Genomic DNA, 8,676 nt, shown 5'->3' on the forward strand with positions numbered 1-8,676 from the left:
GCTTTTGTTGCCAATGCTTTTGGTGTCTTGTTCATGAAGTCCTTGCCTACTCCTATGTCCTGGATAGTTTTGCCTAGATTTTCTTCTAGGGTTTTTATGGTGCCAGGTCTTATGTTTAAGTCTTTAATCCATCTGGAGTTAATTTTAGTGTAAGGTGTCAGGAAGGGGTCCAGTTTCTGCTTTCTGCACATGGCTAGCCAGTTTTCCCAACACCATTTGTTAAACATGGAATCCTTTCCCCATTGCTTGTTTTTGTCAGGTTTATCAAAGATTGTATAGTTGTATGTATGTTGTGTTGCCTCCGGTGCCTCTGTTTTGTTCCATTGGTCTATATCTCTGTTTTGGTACCAGTACCATGCTGTTTTGATTACTGTAGCCTTGTAGTATAGTTTGAAATCCGGTAGTGTGATGCCCCCCGCTGTGTTCTTTTTGCTTAGAATTGACTTGGCTATGCGGGCTCTCTTTTGGTTCCATATGAAGTTCATGGTGGTTTTTTCCAGTTCTGTGAAGAAAGTCAATGGTAGCTTGATGGGGATAGCGTTGATTCTGTAAATTACTTTGGGCAGTATAGCCATTTTCACGATATTAATTCTTCCTAACCATGAACATGGAATGTTTCTCCATCTGTTTGTGTCCTCTCTGATTTCGTTGAGCAGTGGTTTGTAGTTCTCCTTGAAGAGGTCCCTTACGTTCCTTGTGAGTTGTATTCCAAGGTATTTTATTCTTTTTGTAGCAATTGCGAATGGCAGTTCGCTCTTGATTTGGCTTTCTTTAAGTCTGTTATTGGTGTAGACGAATGCTTGTGATTTTTGCACATTGATTTTATATCCTGAGACTTTGCTGAAGTTGTTTATCAGTTTCAGGAGTTTTTGGGCTGAGGCGATGGGGTCGTCTAGGTATACTATCATGTCGTCTGCAAATAGAGACAATTTGGCTTCCACCTTTCCTATTTGAATACCCTTTATATCTTTTTCTTGCCTGATTGCTCTGGCTAGAACTTCCAGTACTATATTGAATAGGAGTGGTGAAAGAGGGCATCCTTGTCTAGTGCCAGATTTCAAAGGGAATGCTTCCAGTTTTTGCCCATTCAGTATGATAGTGGCTGTTGGTTTGTCATAAATAGCTTTTATTACTTTGAGATACGTTCCATCGATACCGAGTTTATTGAGGGTTTTTAGCATGAAGGGCTGTTGAATTTTGTCAAATGCCTTCTCTGTGTCAATTGAGATCATCATGTGGTTTTTGTTTTTGGTCCTGTTTATGTGGTGAATTACGTTGATAGACTTGCGTATGTTGAACCAGCCTTGCATCCCCGGGATGAATCCTACTTGATCATGATGAATAAGTTTTTTGATTTGCTGTTGCAATCGGCTTGCCAATATTTTATTGAAGATTTTTGCATCTATGTTCATCATGGATATTGGCCTGAAGTTTTCTTTTCTTGTTGGGTCTCTGCCGGGTTTTGGTATCAGAATGATGTTGGTCTCATAAAATGATTTGGGAAGGATTCCCTCTTTTTGGATTGTTTGAAATAGTTTTAGAAGGAATGGTACCAGCTCTTCCTTGTGTGTCTGGTAGAATTCGGCTGTGAACCCGTCTGGACCTGGGCTTTTTTTTGTGTGGTAGGCTCTTAATTGCTGCCTCAACTTCAGACCTTGTTATTGGTCTATTCATAGTTTCAGCTTCCTCCTGGTTTAGGCTTGGGAGGACACAGGAATCCAGTAATTTATCCATTTCTTCCAGGTTTACTAGTTTATGCGTATAGAGTTGTTTGTAATATTCTCAATTTCTGTGGAATCTGTGGTGATTTCCCCTTTATCATTTTTTATTGCATCTATTTGGTTGTTCTCTCTTTTATTTTTAATCAATCTGGCTAGTGGTTTGTCTATTTTGTTGATCTTTTCAAAAAACCAGCTCTTGGATTTATTGATTTTTTGAAGGGTTTTTCGTGTCTCAATCTCCTTCAGCTCAGCTCTGATCTTAGTTATTTCTTGTCTTCTGCTGGGTTTTGAGTTTTTTTGATCTTGCTCCTCTAGCTCTTTCAATTTTGATGATAGGGTGTCAATTTTGGATCTCTCCATTCTCCTCATATGGGCACTTATTGCTATATACTTTCCTCTAGAGACTGCTTTAAATGTGTCCCAGAGGTTCTGGCACGTTGTGTCTTCGTTCTCATTGGTTTCGAAGAACTTCTTTATTTCTGCCTTCATTTCGTTGTTTACCCAGTCAACATTCAAGAGCCAGTTGTTCAGTTTCCATGAAGCTGTGCGGTTCTGGGTCTGTTTCTGAATTCTGAGTTCTAACTTGATTGCACTATGGTCTGAGAGGCTGTTTGTTATGATTTCAGTTGTTTTGCATTTGTTGAGCAGTGCTTTACTTCCAATTATGTGGTCAATTTTAGAGTAGGTGTGATGTGGTGCTGAGAAGAATGTGTATTCTGTGGATTTGGGGTGGAGAGTTCTGTAAATGTCTATCAGGTTTGCTTGCTCCAGGTCTGAGTTCAAGCCCTGGATATCCTTGTTGATTTTCTGTCTGGTTGATCTGTCTAGTATTGACAGTGGAGTGTTAAAGTCTCCCACTATTATTGTGTGGGAGTCTAAGTCCTTTTGTAACTCCTTAAGAACTTGCCTTATGTATCTGGGTTCTCCTGCATTGGGTCCATATATGTTTAGGATCGTTAGCTCTTCTTGTTGTATCATTCCTTTTACCATTATGTAATGGCCTTCTTTGTCTCTTTTGATCTTTGTTGCTTTAAAGTCTATTTTATCGGAGATGAGAATTGCAACTCCTACTTTTTTTTGCTTTTCATTTGCTTGGTAAATCTTCCTCCATCCCTTTATTTTGAGCCTTTATGTATCCTTGCATGTGAGATGGGTTTCCTGGATACAGCACACTGATGGGTTTTGGATTTTTATCCAATTTGCCAGTCTGTGTCTTTTGATTGGTACATTTAGTCCATTTACATTTAGGGTTAATATTGTTATGTGTGAATTTGATACTGCCATTTTGATGCTAAGTGGCTGTTTTGCCTGTTAGTTGTTGTAGATTCTTCATTATGTTGATGCTCTTTAGCATTCAGTGTGATTTTTGGAATGGCTGGTACTGGTTGATCCTTTCTATGTGTAGTGCCTCTTTTAGGAGCTCTTGTAAAGCAGGCCTGGTGGTGACAAAATCTCTGAGTACTTGCTTGTTCGCAAAGGATTTTATTTTTCCTTCACTTCTGAAGCTCAGTTTGGCTGGATATGAAATTCTGGGTTGAAAGTTCTTTTCTTTAAGAATGTTGAATATTGGCCCCCACTCTCTTCTGGCTTGTAGAGTTTCTGCCGAGAGATCTGCTGTGAGTCTGATGGGCTTCCCTTTGTGGGTGACCCGACCTTTCTCTCTGGCTGCCCTTAGTATTCTCTCCTTTATTTCAACCCTATTGAATCTGACGATTATGTGCCTTGGGGTTGCTCTTCTTGCGGAATATCTTTGTGGTGTTCTCTGAATTTCCTGCAATTGAGTGTTGGCCTGTCTTGCTAGGTGGGGGAAATTTTCCTGGATGATGTCCTGAAGAGTATTTTCCAGCTTGGATTCATTCTCTTCGTCCCCTTCTGGTACACCTATCAAACGTAGGTTAGGTCTTTTCACATAGTCCCACATTTCTTGGAGACTTTGTTCATTCCTTTTTGTGCTTTTTTCTCTAATCATGGTTTCTCGTTTTATTTCATTGAGTTGGTCTTCGACTTCAGATATTCTTTCTTCTGCTTGGTCAATTCGGCTATTGAAACTTGTGCATGCTTCGCGAAGTTCTCGTATTGTGTTTTTCAGCTCCTTTAATTCATTCATATTCCTCTCTAAGGTATCCATTCTTGTTATCATTTCCTCGAATCTTTTTTCAAATCTTTTTTCAAGGTTCTTAGTTTCTTTGCATTGATTTAATACATGATCTTTTAGCTCACAAAAGTTTCTCATTATTCATCTTCTGAAGTCTAATTCCGTCATTTCGTCGCAGTCATTCTCCGTCCAGCTTTGTTCCCTTGTTGGTGAGGAGTTTTGGTCCTTTCTAGGAGGCGAGGTGTTCTGGTTTTGGGTGTTTTCCTCCTTTTTGCGCTGGTTTCTTCCTATCTTTGTGGATTTGTACGCTGGTCGTCTGCGTAGTTGCTGACTTTTCGATTGGGTCTTTGAGTGGACACCCTGAATATTGATGATGAAGTATTTCTGTTGCTTGGTTTTCCTTCTACCAGTCTAGCCCCTTCGCTGTATGACTGCTGAGGTCCGCTCCAGACCCTGCTTGTCTGGGGTGCACCTCTAGCAGCTGTGGCACAGCGAGGGATGCTACCAGTTTCTTTTTCTGCTGTCTTTGTCCCAGGATGGTGCCTGCCTAATGTCAGTCTTTTGGATATAGAGGGGTCAGGGAGCTGCTTGAGGAGACAGTTTGTACTTTATAGGGGCTTACTTGCTGAGCTGTGAGCTCTGTTGTTCATTCTGCTGCAACAGAGCTCATAAAAAAACCCTTTTTTTTCTCAAATGCTCTGTGTTGAGGGGTTTGGGCTTTATTTTTGGATGTCCGTTGAGGTCCTGCCCAGCTAGGACGCAGACTAGCCACTGTTTGCCTGCCGAGGCTCCGCCCTGCTGTTGTGAGGCTCGCCCTGGCTCTGCTGTTCTGCTGTTCTCCGCCACGCCCTGCGGTGGAGTCTCTCTGTTGTAGCGGGTTGCCTCGGCAACGGCAGGCTGCGTCAGCAGTGGGCGTGTATCTCAGTAGGGACGGGTTGCCTCGGCAACGGCTGGCTGCGTCAGCAATGGGCGTGTATCTCAGTTGGGGCGGGTTGCCTCGGTAATGGTGGCCGCCCCTCCCCCTCAGAGCGTCTCGGGCCGTCTGCACGGGGCTTGTTTGAAATCGCGGTTTTGTTCGTCCCACTGGGCCACCCCTAACGCTCTGTCCCGGCAATCCCCTGGGCTGGCCAACTGTCCAAGTCTAGCTAAGTCTCAAGTCCAGCCCTCTCACGTCTCTGGTTGCCGGTTCAACGGGGTACCCGGACAAGCGCGCCCTGTGGGGAGCGCTGGGTGGGGCCGGCCGCCGCCACCCCGGCTGCCGGCTTCGCCAGGCGGAGGTTCTGCCTGGCGTCCCGCGTCTCCTCTTCACTTGGGAATTTCCCCGTTCCGTGGGCAACAAAGATCAGTCTGGAAATGCAGCTCAGACTCACCTCTCCGCGGACACAACAAGAACTCCAATCCTGGGTTGTTCTCACAGCGCCATCTTGAGTCCTCCCCTCTACAATGCCCGCGTATATATACTTTTTGAGATAGAGTTTCACTCTGTTGCCCAGGAGGAAGTATAGTTGTGTGATCTTGGCTCACTGCAACCCCTGCCTCCCAGGTTCAAGTGATTCTCCTGCCTCTGCCTCCTGAGTAGCTAGGATTACAGGTGCCTACCACCACACCCCACACTGGGCTATCTTTTATTTTGTATTATTAGTAGAGATGGGATTTCACTATGTTGGATAAGCTGGTCTCAAACTCTTGACCTCTGGTGATCTGCCCACCTTGGCCTCCCAAAGTGCTGAGATTATAGGCATGAGCCACCATGCTCAGCCAGTCATGCATATATTTTACAATATAACACATGAATTATAAGTGTGACCTCAACTTCCAGAATGGCGAAGTAAGGGCCTCTGAAAATCTACTCTTTCATAAAAGCAACAAGAACACTGGGAATTCGTCGAAATTAACTCTTCAGAATGCTAGAAACAAACTAAAAGCTTCTAACAATCCAAGAAGTATTTATTTAAGACAAATGGCTGAATCTCAGTAAGAACAATGAGACTTGTGGTATTTTAAGTCTTCCTAATCCCTTCTCCTTCTCCCAAGCTTTGCAGTAGCCTTAAAAACCAACAGCTTCACAACTATGGTAGCTGTGAAACCCACCAGCCCATAGTCACTGGAGAAGACAGAACACGTTAAGAGGTCCTCCAAAGCCTCATCCCTAGGGTATTTTTAGTATTTAACCTGTCTGACACCTTACTGAAAAGCTCCATTCTCATGGGTTGTATTTATTTGACATGACTCAGAGCTCACTTTGTGCAAAGAGATCTGCCAGCAGGGCATTTAACAAAGACAGTAAGTCGCAGTTGTTTAATATTGCAGCTGCCAAAGGCAGTATTGTCATTTGGGGCTAGCAAAAGACTGACCTAAACACTTAAAAGGAAAACCTGAGTATATTAATCAGGAGTTATCCAGAGAAACAGAAGCACTAAGATGGATGGATGGATGGATGGATGAATAGATAGATAGATGGACAGATAAACAGATAGATGATACATATATACACACATATATAATCACAGAACCTTAGAGTGTTGCTTCACCAGCCAGAAACCTCTGTGGCTGGTGGCACCTTCTGTCTGAGTATTGCTTGCACCTGCTGGGCTCTTTCTGCCTACTTGGCCTGGCAAGCTGTGCTCAGCTCAGGCTTATCCTGCATTCAGAAAGAATGAGGTATGTGGAGAACTGGAGGGCAAGCAAGGCAGAGAGGAGCTTCATTGAGTGACAGAACAGCTCTCAGGAGACCTGAAGTGGGTAGCTCCTTTCTGCAGTTAGGTCATCCTGATGAGTGTCCAGCTCTCAGCAGAGAGGAGACATACAGCGGGTAGCTCCTTTCCACAGGCAGGTCGTCCTGATCAGTCAAGAAGACCCAAAGTGGGTAGCTCCTTCCTGCAGCTGGTAGTCTTGACATCTGTGTGAGTCTGGCTGAGTTGGCGTTTTTATGGCCTCCAGAAAGGAGGAAGTATATGCGGATATGTCCACGGGCAGCCATGGGTGGGCTCAGAAAAAGTACCATAAGTTCTCACTCCTGGCCACAGATGCTACCCAGAACTGGCAGCCTGACCCCCAGGCTTCAGGTGATTCCTGGCTTGAAAGAGGGGTTTCACTGGGGACCCACCCCTTCCCATCCAGGAAACTGTCTGCCTCCTGCCCTCATTGTGTCATACACAGCACCCTGGCTGCCCACACTGAGGGGTGCCTGCAGGCCCATGCCAAGCTTCCCTCAGTCACTGCCCCCTCCCACCTCCCTCCCACACTCATTGGTGCCCAAAATCTGGAGGGGACCGAGGTGGCTGGGGGCTGGTGTGTCAGCATGACCCTGAGCACATGTACAGCTGGCCAGGTTGTGGCAATGCCTGGGCTCAACCATAACTTTACTCTGCCCCAGAGTACATGCTGGGAGCAGGGAGAGGCCAGGGAGCAGGAGCAGGTACTTCCAAACCTGTGGGAGCACGGGAGCTTCCTGGTCCCTGAGAGCACAGGGATGCCCAGGTCTGGAGCCATGGAACTTGGTAGAGCGAGGGGCTCCCAACTATTCCTGGTCCCCACTAGCTCTGGGGAGTGCACAGCCCCAACTGCACCTCCCCTCCTGCAGCTCGTGTCTTCACAGTGGTTACTCCAGATGGGCTGCTGCTGCTGTCACATGTACTTACATAAATGCATGCGTACATACATACCTACATAAATATATACATATTTGTTATGGGAATTGGCTCATACAGTTATGGGGGCTAAGACATCCCAAGATATGTTGTCTGCAAACTAAAAAACAGGGAAGCTGTTGGTGTAATTGTCTGAGTACAAAAGCCTAAGAACCAGGGGAGCAGAAGGTTTCACTCTCAGCCCAAGGCTGAAGGACTGAGAAACTGGAAGGACTGCTTATGTAAGTCTGAATACAATTGCCTGAGAATTTGGAGTTCTTTTTTTTGTTTTTTGAGATGGAGTCTCACTCTGTTGCCCCAGCTGGAGTGCAGTGGTGCAGTGTTGGCTCACTGCAACCTCCACCTCCCTGGTTCAAGTGATTCTCCTGCCTCAGCCTCCTGAGTAGCTGGAACTACAGGCATGTGCCACCATGCCTGGCTAATTTTTGTATTTTTAGAAGAGACAGGGTTTCACCATGTTGACTGGGCTGGTCTGGAACTCCTGACCTCAGGTAAGGTCCCTCCCAAAGTACTAAGATTATAGGTGTAAACTACTGCATCCAGCTGAGAATCTGGAGTTCTGATGTCTGAAGGCAGGAAAAGATGGATGTCTCAGCTTCAGAAGAGAGAATAATTCAAATATTTTCTTTTTGTTTTGTCATCAGTGGTTGCATGATACCTGCCCACATTGGTGATTGTGGGTCTTCTTTACTCAATCTACTGATGCAAATACATCCTCACGGTATTCCTAGAAATAATATTTTACCAGCTACCTAGTCCCTCAGCCTAGTCAAATTAACACCTTAAATTCATCACCAAATTAGGTAATGAGATGTCCATAGTTGGCTTTAAAAACTGTGGCATATACTTGGGAATCTAGAAGGCCAGGAGAAACCTGAGAAGGCCTGACTGAGAAGGCCTGACCTACCTCTGGCTGACTTTTTTTTGTGGCTCTGTGCAAGCAACAAGTGATAGGTAAGGCAGAATTATAATGCTGGACCATTAAAGGTGCAACCCAACACACATGTAGAACCCCTTGGCAGAGTAAAATAATTATTGTTTTAAGGGATTTTTTATATATAAAAAGGATTATACACCATGACCCAGAGGGATTTATCCCAGGAATGCAAGGTTGGTTTAACATATAAAAAAATCAGTGTAATATATATATCATATTAATAGCATAAAATAAAAAATGACATGATTATAGATATGGAAAAGGCAATTGAAA

This window comes from Callithrix jacchus, chromosome 11 (genome assembly GCF_049354715.1).
Source record: "Callithrix jacchus isolate 240 chromosome 11, calJac240_pri, whole genome shotgun sequence".
Classification (NCBI taxonomy): domain Eukaryota; kingdom Metazoa; phylum Chordata; class Mammalia; order Primates; family Cebidae; genus Callithrix; species Callithrix jacchus.